We start from the raw sequence: 14,880 nt of genomic DNA on the forward strand, positions 1-14,880 counted from the left end.
ATCTAAAGGCTGCGCCAGCGATGCAAATCCTAGAAGGAGCTCCGTTTCGGAGCTCCTTTCTGGCATGCAGAAAGAACGCCGCAGGTGCCCTCACACAGTGCCAGGACGTCACGTCCACGCTGCCCCATTTGGAGGCGGCGTGGTCATGACGTCCTAATGGCGGTGCCCATGTAGAATGTGTGCCATCATTTTTTACGTACCGTGTACGTACTAGGGCTGGGAGCGTCTGGAAGATACGCCCCCGGGTAACCCTAGTACGTACACGCTATGTACTTAAAGGCCCGTCTGTAACGGGCTTAAGTTTCTTTTATGTTCTGAAAAAGCAGACCTCACTTGTTTAGCCATTCCTTTACCAGTCCCAGATTAATGTTTGGTGACAAAGGCGGGTTACACACCGCCATTTAGTACGTATTCTATACGTACTAGGGTTAGGAAGGGGCGGTGCTTCCGCACCCCCTAACCTTAGTACATATAGAATACGTACAAGATGGCGGCGCCCTGTTCATACGGGCGCCGCCATCTTTACATATCGGACGCTGTGCGTTCGGACGTTGCGCGGCATCTATGACATCGCGAGTCCGCCCCAGGCGCCTCACGACGTCATAGAGGCGCCGCAAAAAGAAGTTCCAAAATGGAGCTTCTTTTTTGCTCTGTGCGGGAGCCGCGTGGTGTGGCTGCTGCGGCTCCCTCACGGAGCAAATGGCGCCGGCGGGAGACCGCCTCAAAGCGGCGGTCTATAACCCGCCAATGTATGGAAGGATTTTGTTGACTGTCACTTCTTTTACTATATACTCCACTAGGCACAATTCAGAGACATTGCCATGCTAATTTGTAATATCAGTATACATAGGGGTCTTGTAGCACCTTTGAAATTAATTGTGTGGAAAAAGTAAAAAAAAAAAAAGCTTTTGTTGACTTTTGTTGATGAGCCATGACAATTAAAGTGATGTCATCTGGATTGTTTCTGTAGTGTGGATGGAGCCTCAGTCCTGCTTGTGTAATATTTTGACATATATCTGTAATGTGTGATTTAAATTAATGATTTGTAATTTTAAGCACATATTTAGACTAGTTATTTGTGATTTTTGGTTTGCAAGGTTGTTATATGTCTTGGAAGGTTGTTATCAGGAAGGGCAGGATATGAATCAAATAAATAAATTAAAGAGAATCGCTGACATAGTCTCTTGTCCACAGAACAATGGGGACCTTCCAGAGAACAATTAGCTGGCCTTCATTTCATGCACAGAAACATTGTTTGAAGGGTGCATACAGGCCATTCAGTCCAGCCCACTGTTCAATGCAGGGACTTCCGATAAAGTATTCCCAGCATGCATCTGTCCAGATCTTTTTGGAAGATATCCAGAGGAAGAGATCTCACAACCTTTCAAGATAATTGGTCCCATTACCAAGCTGCTCTTACTATCCAGCTGCTTATTCTAATGTTCAGTCAAAATCTAACCTTCTGCAACATAAAACCATTAGATCTGGTCCCGTGACAGTTCTTCAGAGAGCAATCAGCTAGAAGTACATCTTCTGCAAGTACCTGGAATTGCAACCACTGCAGGTCCAGATATGATGAGGATGATGATGATGATTATTATACTATATAAATATAGTGCTGTAGATTTACACAGCGCTCTACATACAAACAATAAAATCGATGAATGCTTTTCATTGCTGTTCTAGATTCTGGCAAAGACTCCGAGACAATCACCAAAGCTGCACCAGTCCAACCTCACGCACCTGGGAAGACCAAGGAAGTAACACTTAAACGTAAGTAACTTTTTTTTTAAAAAAGTATGTTTATTGAGTTATTATACAATTTACAAATACAATACACAAAACAAAATTCCTAAATTGTACAGACAAACATATATATATATATACATCAGATATCAACATATACCTTTCTTACAGCACACACACCCAATAACATTTACCCCTTAAACCAATCATTCAACACTACCCTACCCTATTTTCAATCCTTCTAAAATCTTTCCTTTAAACACTTCCAACATTTGTTATCTGTCCCCTTCTACATTTTGGAAAGCACACCTGGTGTTAAGTGCCAACGGTAAAACATCTTATAGTCGTTTTCCTTGATACTTTGACTTTTAGTCTATTTTAACCTCTTTAACCATGTATTTTCCCAGTGAGACAATTCAATTGGATGTCCAATATTTTGAGCCCAGGTTATCACATTATTTTTTTTATCACTTCCTTTTCTAGTTCTGTCGTCAGAAGAAATTTATACAATTTAGATAGTAATCTCTTTTTTTCTCACTCTAATATGGCTTCTAATTCTGTTTTAGAAAATTCAATGCTTTTAAATTTGGAGTCCATTAGAAATCTTCCTTTTATCTGTCCAAGTAGATACCAATGTATCTTAATTCCCACCTTGCCTAACTCTTCTTGGTTTTAAATCTACATTTATTTCCTTGTACAGTTAATACATCTTTGTATCTGATCCGTTTCTTTATATCCTCCATTTCTTTTTTTTATAAAAAGCTTCGTGAGGTGACGTCTCCATTGAAATATTTTCTCATAATTTATAGCAATAGTAATAGCAAGTACATTTCTATACCACTTATCAGTGCACTTCAGCACTCCCAAAGGGGTTTACAAAGTGTAAGCTAATTGCCCTCAACAATCTGGGCACTTATTTTAGCAACCTTGGAAGGATGCACGCCTGAGTTGAGCTTGAGCCCCTCGGTTGGTATTGAACTTGCAACCTTTTTGGTTTGTGAATGAGTGGCTGCATCTATATTTACATCGATATTTCTTCCACACTCCATATTTTTTCCACACTCTTAACAAGGATTTTCTCATCAGATAGTTATTGAAGTCTTTATTAGCCATCTCTTTTTTATAATGTAAATACACATGCCATCCAAAAACTATGTTGGAACCTTCCAATTGTAGAAGTCTTTTGTCTGTTATCTTTATCCACTCTTTGACCCACATCAAGCAACTGGCATCATAGTATATTTTCAAATTCGGTAATGCAAGACCCCTTCTTTCCCTTGCATCTTGTAATGCTTCTAACCTTACTCTAGGTTTTTTCCCCAGATGAAATAAAAGATGAGATATCTTTGTGCCATTTTTGGAAAGAAATCTCATTTGCAAGTATAAGGATTGTTTGAAAAAGGAAAAAATTATGGAGACTATGTTCATTTTAATAGCAGAAATTCTGCCTAGTAATGATAACTTTAAATTTTCCCAGTCCTCTAAACCTTTTAAAATATTTGACTGAATTTGTCATACTTGGTTTTAAATAGATCGGTTATTGCTGTTCCTAAATATTTAACTTTCTTGCTTATACTAAACCCTGATTTCCTATAAAGTTCATCATCATGCTCTTTTGTCATATTTTTAGTTAATACCTTGGTTTTGTCCTTATTAATTTTTAACACCTCATTCAAAAAATTGACGCTGTTTATTGGATCTTCCACAAAGATGATGAATTGTCTGAAAAGATTCGCAGTTTATATTCATATCCTTTATTTTTAATTCTTTTAATGTGCTCCTGTGCTTTAATCTTTTTGTTCAAGATTTCCATAACTACTAGAAATAAGATCGGGGACAAAGGACATCCCTGCTTGGTACCTTTTTTAATTTTGATCAGATTTGTTTTCCCCCCAGTTACTATTATCTGTGCTTTTTGGTTTGCATATATTGATTTAATCCAATCTATAAATTTTTCTCCAATGTCCATTTTATTTAATATGTCAAAGATTAATTGCCAATTCACATTAACAAATGCCTTTTCCATGTCTATAAATATTAACCAATTTTTAAATCCAAATTGTTTTCCAAGTAACAATGTATTGTATTTTATCCAAGTAGTCTTTCTGATAAAAAGCCATGTTCATGAACCCAATTTTCCCATATTTTCTAAAATCTCTGCTAAGATAGATGTAAATAATATATAGTTGATATTTAATCAGGATGTATGTCTATAGTTATTAGTGTATAAGTGTTATATTTGCTTCCCTCCATCTAACTGGGATTTCTCCTATTTTATTTCATTCATTACTTTTTGTCATAATAATAATAATAATAATAATAATAATAATAATAATAATAATAATATAAAATTTTATTTATATTTCCCGCCTCTCCCTGAGGATTGAGGCAAGATCACAACAAAAATCAACAGTGTAAAATACAAAGTACAAAATACAAAATAGAAAAAACAATATTATCTAAAATACAACAATAAAATGGCCAGCTGTATTGCTACCAGTGAATTAAAATATCCAAGTCATCATCTGTTTTCCATGCTATCAAATCAGAAGTGGAAATATTCTTTAAAATCAACTATAGAAGGTCGGATGGATAGGCCGGCTGGAAGAGATCCATCTTTAGTGCCTTCTTAAAGGCTTCTAATGTGGTAATAAGACGGATCTCTTCCGGTAAGTTGCTCCATAGTTTAGGTGTAATATGCTCAGTTGTCTTTCAAATGTTTTATAAGGCCACAAAGCCATCAGGTCCTGGTGGATTTCCATTTTAAAGTTTTTTTTAATTGCTTTACTAATTTCAGTTAATGTTATTGGATTATTTAATAGTTCCTTTTGTTCATCTGTTAAACTCTGTATTTTCAAGCCATCTAGGAAAGCTTCTGTCTTTTCTCTTTTAACTCCTTTGTATAATGTTGAGTCATATTTGTGGAATATTTTCCTCTTCTCTTTTTGTTTTGTGAATATTTCCTCTCCTTCCTGAATTTTCAGGAGTAACTTATGATGAGGGTTGCAGTGGGTAGGTTTATACTGGAGATGGGAAAATCTGTTTCTTTTCTCCAGGCTAAACATACACAGTTTCCTAAGTTGCTCCTCATAGGACATGGTTTTCAGACCCTTCACCATTTTGGTCACCCTCCTTTGAACACACTTCATCTTCTCAACATCATTTTTGAACTGTGGTGCCCAGAATTGGATGCAGTATTCCATGTGAGGCCTGACCAAAGCAGAATAGAGTGGCACTATTACTTCCATTGATCTAGACACCATACTTCTATTGATGCAGCCTAAAATCACATTGGCCTTTTTAGCTGCTGCATCACACTGTTATCTCATATTTAATTTATGGTCTACTAGGACTTCTAGATCCCTTTTACATGTACAGTACTGTTATCAAGCAAGGTGTCCCCCATCCTATATCTGTGTATTTCATGTTTTCACCGTAAGTGTAGTATCTTACATTTCTCCCATTTGAAATTCATTTTGTTAGTTGTGGCCCAGCTTTCTAATCTGTTAAGGTCATTTTGAATTTTGATCCTTTCTTCTGGGGTATTAGCTACTTCTAATTTGCTGTCATATTGAATAAGCATGGCCTCTATTCTTTCATCTAAGTTATTTACAAAGATGGTGAATAGCATTGGGCCAGGACAGAACCATGTGACATCCCACTGGTCACTTCTCACCAAGTTGGAGGAGCCATTGCTAAGAACCCTTTGAGTTCAACTTGTCAACCAATTACTAATCCACCTAAGAGTTGCATTTCTAGCCCACACTTTACTAGCTTGTTTGCAAGAGTGTCATGAGGGGCCTTGTCAAAGACCTTACTGAAATCAATATATCCACCACGTCCCCCTTATCAAGTTGGTAATTTTATATAAAAAAAAAGAGTTCAGATTAGTCTGGCATGACTTCTTTTTCAGAAACCTATGTTAACTTTTTGTGATTATTGCATTCCTTTCTAAATGTTTTCAGATTTTCTGTTTAATGATCTGCTCTGGAATCTTTCCTGGGATTGATGTCAAACTAACTGATCATTACTTGTTAGGATCCCCTCCTCCTTTTGATGTTGGGAACAATAGTTTTTTGTGGGTTTTTCAGGCTATGTGGCCATGTTCTAGAAGAGTTTATTCCTGATGTTTTGCTTCTTTTAACTTTTCTAGAACATGGCCACATAGCCCGACCCCCCCCCCCCCCCCAAAAAAAACCCTATGGATGCCAGCCACAAAAGCCTTCAACTTCATGTTGGGAACAATGTATGTCCTCCTCCAGTCTTCTGGGACTTCTCCTGTTATCCAAAATTCTCAAAGATTATTACCAATGGCTCTGAGATTACATTTGCCCATTCTTTTAAAACCCTTGGATACAGTTCATCTGATCCTGGAGACTTATATTAATTTAGATTAGATTTATTTAGATCAACCAGGTATTTCTGTACTACCTCTTTACTTATTCTGTGCTGCATTTCCCCTATTGTGTCCTCTGCTCCATTTTCTTCAGATTGATCACCCCTTTTCTTTTGTGAGAAGACTGAGGGAAGGATGGTGTTGAGGAGTTCTGCCTTTGCTCTTTCCCCTGTTATCATTTTGCCATCTTCTCCACACAATAGCCCCACCATTTCCTTTTTCTTCCTTTTCCTATGTACATAACCAAAAAAGCACCATCCTTCAGAATGAAACTGAAGCAAATTTTATTCATCATTTACACCAGGCAAATTTTAATTGGTGTGGTTGTATCCAACATACCTGTATGGCTGTGGAAGCTGAAAATCAAAGAAATCTGTTAGGGGAAAAAAAAACCCAACTTCCTTTGAAATATGATTTGGATGGCCATAAAGACAATTAAATGGGCCAGTGACTAGCAAAGGGAAAAGTCTCAACCATGCATAAACTGCAAATGACCATCATACGAACACCGAGAAAAGAATGTTATAGAATATAACAATTATAAATGAGAATGCTATTTGCATCCAATATCGATAACAAATTAATAGGGATATTAAAATGCAGAGATAAACAGAATACCACAGCTTATAATAAAAAAAACCAAAACATGCATACAGCACTAAGGAAAGTAATATTACAAATACAGCAGAAAAATTAAAATAATAACACTGCCTCCAAATATAATATGACAAAGGAAAGAAGTACAAAATAAATAAAATTTATAACAACAGGCAAACATACCAAATGTGAACTGTGTCTTCTAAGAACAAATTCCATTTGAAGGCAAAACAGACTATCTGCTCTATTAATTGGTAAAGATGAAGTAGCCTCTTAACTCTGGCCAATGTGGGCCATGCTTTAGTTACCTCTCAGTTACATTGCTGTAATGTGTTCTATGTGGGGCTGCCTTTGAAAAGTGTTGGAAGCTGCAGCTAGAGCAAAACACAGAAGCCAAACTGGTGTCAGGTGTGCATTTTAGAGACCTTATAACACAAATCCTATAAGAACTGCACTGGTTTCTGGGCTCAGTTCATAGTGCTGGTGTTGACCTACAAAGCCCTAAATGGCTTGGGACCAAGATATCTTCTCACATGTGAGCCTTCCAGAAATGTGAGATCTTCAGAGGAAGTCCTATTGCATATCCCAACACTTAACAAAGTTAGGTTAATAGGTGCACATAATAGAGCTTTTTCTGCAGCCGTGTCTCAGCTGTGGAACTCACTACCCAAGAATGTCTCATTTCTTTAATGCCTCCAGTGGGAAGCCAAAATAGTTCTGTTTTAGATGGCATTCAATGTGCGAAATTACTGTTTTAAGGGTTGCAGAATTTGGTTCTATGATTGTTTTTAGATTGCTCTTAGGAATGCTAAGAGAGTTAAGGGATACAAATAATAATAATAATAATAATAATAATAATAATAATAATAATAATAATAATTTAAAAATCCTTTTTATTATAGATTGTCTTCACGTACATAACACATAATATATCATACACAGTTTTCTCATCAGACATTGTTATTATTTCCCATAATCCCTTCTTTTCTTTATCTCGTAGATTTAAATTCGTAGTAACTTCTTAAACACACTGCCTTTCCCATTGTTTACTGGAATTCCCTCTACCTCTATTACCTTTTCCATCTTCTTAATATTTTCCTGTGACTCTAATATCCTTAAAAAAAAAAAAAAAACCTCTAAATAATTTCCTCCCACGCTATAAATTTGCTTATATTACACGCTACTGTTCTCTATTTGAGGGAGTTCTGCTATACACAGTACTCTTAGATTTCTCCCTCATAAGTATCAACCAATTACATCAATGATCATAAAACAATAGGATTTCTCCATAAAGTAATATTCGTTATTGTTTGCATAATAATTATAATAATAATTTAAATGTAATACTCCTGCCCCACAGGATACATCCGGAACAACCAGTGTCTTGGCAGATGCGTGCCTGAATGTGCAGAAGGTGAACAACAAGGTCCAAAAGTAATATGCCAAGTTCATACTGACATCTACTGCTGTAAAAAGAAAAATGAATGAGGAAAAGATCACAAGGTCGTTAATTCTCAAAACAAATAGGTATGCCAGTCTATTCGAACAATGAAAGACTATTCCCCGCACTCCCATAAGTCCATCAGGAGAGAGAAAGATTTAAATAGAAGCCATTATTTTCCATGTCAGTTTCATTAGTTTAAGAGTCCTTTCACACAACATAATTCTTATTCTTATTAGCTTTCTTTTATACCCACCTTTCCCCCAAACTGGGACATGAGGTAGCTATTACAGCACCATGATTTTACTTTAATTGCCATGGTTGCAACCTATAGAATCCTGAGGTTTGTAGTTTCGTGAGGTATGAGCTCATCCTCAATAAGAAATCCCAGGATTTCATTGGGTAGAACCCCACACTTAAAGTGGAATCATAGCGCTATAATTGTGTAATTTGAAGGGGACCTTAAAGGAACATATTTTGAGGGATAGAACCTTCTACTACTTCTAGGTATTTGGTGATCTTTGGTGGGGTGGAAAACCTCTTTCTGTTCAGAATTTTGAAGGCAGCTTGTTGTTTTTAACTGCCTTTGAGCCGACTTTGACTCATGGCGACTATGTGAAAGAGATATTTTGAAGACCCCTGTCCTAAAGCACTCCACTCAGGTCTTGCAGGGTCAGGGCCATGGCCACTTTGACTGAGTCTATCCATCTAGTATACGGTCTTCCTCTCTTTCTGCTGCCCTCCACCTTTCTCAGCATTATTGTCTTTTCTTGTGTGCCTTGTCTTCTCATAATGTGTTTGAAGTATGACAGCCTCAGTTTAGTGATCTTGGCTTCCAGGGAAAGCTAGGACCCATTTGTTTGTCCTTTTGACCATATCCTCACTCAGCACTCTTTTCCAGCACCATATCTCAAATGAGATTATTTTGAAGGAAGCACCGTGAAAGTAAAAAAAAATAAATCTATATGAACATCATGGGATGGAACCACAGCTTGATGGTGAAGAGTACATGTGACTAGTGTGATGTAGTGGTCTGAGTGCTGGAGTAAAACACCAGGAAACCAGCATTCAAAGACCCACTCAGTCATGGAAACCCATTGGTTAACCTTGTACAAACCCAACTCTATCAGCCTTAGAGGAAAGCAATGGCAAGCCTCTTCTGAATAAATTTTGACAAGATTAGACTAGGATCCTCCACAGGTTGTAGTCAACTTGAAGGCACATAACAACAACATGCATCTGGTATGCATAAGGATCTTTTTTGCCATCTAGATGTTAGAGAATAAAGAGTATCAGGACTGAGAAAAATCAGAGCCTAAGACCTTGAGAAGTTGTGCTCATCAAAACAAATAATTCTGAACTAAGACTTTGTCTACACAGGCCAAAAGCCCCCATTCTGGTGTTGTGTTGTTCAAACAGTGTGCTGTCCAAAGGTTATGGTGTAGGCCAGTGATGGCGAACCTATGGCACGCGTGCCAGAGGTGGCACTCAGAGCCCTCTCTGTGGGCACACATGCTGTCACCCTAGCACAGAGTTTGCCAGCATTTCTTACTAGAAAGCCAGAGGGATGTGGCACTTTGCAATAAATAAGTGGGGTCTGGGTTGCAGTTTGGGCACTCGGCCTCTGAAACGTTCACCATCACTGGTGTAGGTAGTCTAAAAAACATGCAGCTTTCCTGCACCAGAACTGGAGCATAATAAGGTTAACATGAATTTTAAAACAGATAACAATGTATCTGTTGGTCAAGATCTTCTCTAAAGATTTGGAGCCTCTGTTTCCATGCCACAGTGGCAGTATGCATAGGTGACCCAGCGGAGTGCTGGTCAATCTGCCACAACTGTGGGTTGCTTGTTCTGAAATCAGAAAGAGGTGTCCAGCATGTGACTGTCACTGGTTGCTTCATTCTGACCTCAGAAGTGAGCCACTCTTGGCAGCAGCAGACATGGCAAGTGGACCAGTGGGATGTGTCAGGATTTGAAGCGTTAAAACACAGCACACAGGGAAATGCTTGATGTGTGTGTGTGTTTGGCCATGAGCATTCAGCAGAATGGCAAGGTTGATCTAGCACAGCTGAAGCTCATTGGGCCAAGGACACTTCAGTGTCCAAGTGCACGTAGCCATGGATGATGAAACATGTGTCTGGATTGCAGAGGAGACACATGGCATGGCTACACACCTGAACTCACTGGGTTTGGGAGACCACATGGTCTGGAGACTATATAAACCCAGGGGTTGCAAGGGAGTGGTGTGGGTTTGAAGTAGGAGTTTGGATTGGTATGGTTTGGAGTTTGAGAGATCTAGTTTTGTATAGCACTGTGAATAAAGAGCACTTTGGGGACTTTTGTTTCTCTGGTGGTTTATCAGAAGAAGCTACAGCATCGGTTTGCTGTGTGTCCCTGGAGGTTCCTGCATTGCTGCAGTTCCTGGAAGACATCCAGTTGCTGTCATCTCAACTTGGACTTTGGAGCCACTCTTCGGCTTCTGGAAATTTGCCAGCGCTGCTCCAAGGGTCTGATTTAACCCCAGGACTCGTTTGAGTTGCTGACAAGGGTTGTTGGACCCCAGCAGTTGCGCTGACAAGGATGCCTGTATAGACAGCCCCTGCAGTATGGAAACAGAGGCTAAGGTAATGAAGGCAGGCTGGGGCAGCTGTGGTGGCAGGATACTCTGGGCTGCCCCTGGAGTATCCTGGCCAGTGCAGATAAGCCCTAAGGCTGATCCTATTATAAGGGAGAGTGAAATGGATACCTTGAAACCCATTGCTTTTGAGTCTCAAGAAAGGACAGAAAGCTGTTATGTGATTTATTGTTGTATTTTTACTAGCCGCAAGGGGGAATTCACATGTGAGTTTGTTTGCTTCAAATGCCAAGATAATGTAGCTATGTACTTTGACCAAGGCAGGGCAATCTGCCTTAGGTTGCAGAATGTTTTGGATTAGCCTAATTGCGAAACTAAAGTTAGGGCCTGAACAGATGGGTGCTTTGGCTTGAACTAGATGTGTGCGGGGGCTGAGGTTTACATGCTCAGCAATCCTACTGTGCACCCCAGGTGCCATCTTAATGTGCCCCCATACAGACGGGGCACACCACGATGACATCTGTGTGGTGCAGCGCCCAAACAACGATGTGCCACATGGATGTCATCATCGCACGCAAGTGCGCCAGTGGCACCATGCACGTGGCCTAAAAAGAACCCGCTGTGAGTGGGCACCATTTGGTTGGTGTGGTCATCCTGGGAAGAAATGGGTAGCGTCTTGCCACCCCTTTCTGCCAATCTATCTAGCTCCATAGTTTCATGTGCTCATCCTATTTATTCAGGAACATATTCTATTCTGCATCTAAGGAACTTGGGTCAGCATTCAAAAATCAGTTTAACAGTTTAAAACCATTTTTATTTGCAGTAATAATTTAAACAGAATAAATGCATTATAAATAATTTGCCAGGTTAAAATGAGATACCGTATATACTCGACTATAAGTTGACCTCATGTATAAGTAGAGGTCAAGTTTTGGAGGCAAAATTATGGATTTTGATATGACCCTTGGATAAGTCGAGGGTAAAACTTAGGGGCATGTAACAAAGGATCATTCTAAATGATGAAGCAAAGGAAAACAATGCCAAAGAACCTGCAAAATTATGGCAGGCATAACTGTTTTAACTCATACTAAAGGCTGGATGAAAGAGAGAGTAGAGGGAGGTCAGTGCTTCTAGGACAGACTGCACTCTTGCCTTATCCCTTTTTAATAAGAGTTAAAGTATAATATTTACATTTGACCCATGGATAAGTCTACCTGGGATTTTTGGGTCAATTTTTTGACTAAAATTTCTAGACTTATACATAAGTATATACAGTAGTTTAAAGCCAGTTAAACTGATGACCTTGCACATATGTGGATTTGAATGAAATTAGGCCGGTTACAGACCGGCACTTGGGACGTCCACAGGATGTCCCATTTTAAAAAAGGGGCGTCTCTTCTAGACGCCCCGGCTCTAATACGGACTCTGTCCATACAATATGGCGCCGGCCGTTCCACACGGCCCGCGCCATCTTTACGTATCGGACGCATAGCGGCGCCTCGCGACGTCATTAGGGCGCTGCAGAAAGAAGCTCCATTTTGGAGCTTCTTTTTTGCTCCGCAAGGGAGCCACGCGGTGTGGCTGCAACGGCTCCCTTACGGAGCAAACGGTGGCGGCAGCAGACCGCCTCAAAGCGGCGGTCTATAACCCGCCTCTGTTAGACCCAAAATGCTTGACTTCATAGTGGACAGATATCAATGTTGGTGCCACGTGGGCTTTTAAAGGGAGGATTGCCACAGCAGAGAAGACCTTCTCCGACATCCTCCCACAGTATATTGATACCACTGATATGAGAGAAGTTACAATCTAAACAGGCGTCTTTTGGGTCTATCCCACTCCTGCTAGAAATCTCAAGTGTGAGACGGAATTACGACAAACATTTTTGTTGTGATTGTTGCACTAGAGATTTCTGACAGTCTGTTATATATTCTGATTGACAGGAGAATCATCCCTGATACTTACAGCAGCTTCTGCCTCGTAAATCAGACTTTTGGGCAGGGCCAGACCAGGATATGCTACTTAGCTAATCTAGAATCTAGGGCCTGGGTATACTCAGACTACACAGTTATTGCACTTTGATATTACTTTAACTGCCATGACTCTGTTTTAAAAATCCTGGGATTTGTAGTCTGGTGAGGGATTTAGAGTTCTCTGCCAGAAGGCTCCAGTGCTATATAGTTCTGGGGACTACAAGAAAAAAGTTTACATACCTCACTATACTGCAAGTCCATAGAATAGAACCAAGGCAATTAAAATGGTATTGAAGGGTATATCTGCACTGTAGAAATAATGTAGTTTGATGCCACTTTAACTGCCATGGCTCCATCCTATAGAGTCCTGGGATTTGTTCTTTTGTGAGGCACCAGCACTCTTTGGAAGAGAAGGCTAAAAACCTCGTAAACCTACAAATCCTGGGATTCCATAGGAGGGAGATACAGCACTTTAAAGTGGTGTCAAGCAGCATTATTTCTACAATGCAGATGCAGCCATAGTGCAATAAACTGTGTAGTGTGCACTCAGAGATAGGATAATTGGGGTCCTGACTCATGTACACCTCCCTGAAATTGCCCTTTCCCATCCTCCCTGATAATCCTAGCTAAATATCCCTAAAAATATTTAAATCTAGCGCATACAATTTGCTTCCGTTTGAATACATCCAAGCATTGGTATCTAGACAAGATAATCATTAAAAATGGGATGGGTGCTTTAGTAGTGCAGAGGGAAGGTGATGTTAGTGCAGGGGTAGGCAGCCTGCGGCCCGCGGGCCGGATGCGGCCCGGCGAGGCCTTGGGACCGGCCCCAGCCCGGTCCTGCCGCCGATTGCCGCCAGGGCCTTTGGGGGGCAATTGTCTATAGAAGCCTCAGAAACATGCATTTATCTTAACATTTTTTTAAAAATCAGCAAATTTTTTCATGTGACCTCCATTTTTTTTTTTAAAAAAAGTGTCTTCCATTTGAAAATTTTGTCCTACATTTGTCCTGGTTTATTTGTATATTTAATTTTTTTAAAAAAATATTTAATTATTTATTTTTTGGCTTCGGCCCCCCAGTTGTCTGAGGGACAGCAACCCGGCCCCCGGCTCAAAAAGGTTGCCTACCCCTGTGTTAGTGGAACAATACTTAAGAGTCTTTAAGCTCTTGATTAACACTTGAACCATTCCATTAAAGCAGACCATAAAATGTTCTTCTTCTTTTGCCTACCTCCTCTTTACAGAACACAATCGTCTCCTTTATGGCAAGCTCAATCAGGTCCTCTGCCCAACCTTCTATGTGTGCTGTAAATGGGAACTTCCAGCTCTATAAGATGACGCAGTTGGCCACCAAATTGTCAGATGGAAGGCATCCCACAGAAGATTTAAGGCTGTTCTATGGGATTCCTTAATCTCAACAGTCCCTGAGGATTGGGTTCTTTCTTGAGTGACAGTTGGATAAGCCAAGTGTTTCAGGTGTTCCTTTTCAAATAAATCTGCCATCTGATCAGATCCTTCAGGAAGCAATATCATCCATCTTTACAGTTCATCAGGCTTTAATATGTTTTCCTAATAAAACCAACATTATGTGAGAACAAATGCCTGGCTCTTGCTTTTGTGTGATGCTAGTACCGGAGCATCTTTCCAAACCACTGAGCTAATAGATTCAGTTCAAGTGTATTATTGAGCAACCAAATACAAATTATAGACCAAAGTAAGTAAACAATCAACAATCAAATAATACAACAAAAGATTTTTTTTTGAAAAATCACAACTTTTACACATTCTTGCAAGCTATATAAAAATACAATATTGCAACATACAATATGCAATACAAAAATATAATATACAAATGCAGTGCTTAGAAATAAAATTACTGAGTGCATGTTTCTTAATTCTCAACTAGTGATTGGAGAAACCCATGATGTTTATCACACTATGCTCTTAAAGAGCTACTATTCCAGTGTGACTCCTCTAGCAGCCTCCTGTTGCATGCTGGGATTGGCAGTTTTAAGGAGCTGAACTTCTCTGCCTGAGAATTCTAAATACCCCTCCTTAAAACTGCCAATCCCAGCATGCAACAGGAGGCAGCTAGAGGAGTCACACTGGAATAGTACCTCTTTAAGAGCTCGTCTGATAAACACCCATATTT

At 39.6% G+C, this 14,880-nt stretch overlaps 1 long non-coding RNA gene across 1 annotated transcript; it reads left to right on the forward strand.

Moving 5' to 3' along the window:
- Positions 1–1,689: 1,689 nt before the first annotated feature.
- Positions 1,690–14,305, forward strand: LOC121923004. Its single transcript, XR_006102270.1, has 3 exons — positions 1,690–1,773; positions 8,100–8,266; positions 13,973–14,305. It is a non-coding gene; the product is annotated as an uncharacterized LOC121923004 (long non-coding RNA).
- Positions 14,306–14,880: the final 575 nt, after the last annotated feature.

Source organism: Sceloporus undulatus, chromosome 1 (genome assembly GCF_019175285.1).
Source record: "Sceloporus undulatus isolate JIND9_A2432 ecotype Alabama chromosome 1, SceUnd_v1.1, whole genome shotgun sequence".
Taxonomy (NCBI): domain Eukaryota; kingdom Metazoa; phylum Chordata; class Lepidosauria; order Squamata; family Phrynosomatidae; genus Sceloporus; species Sceloporus undulatus.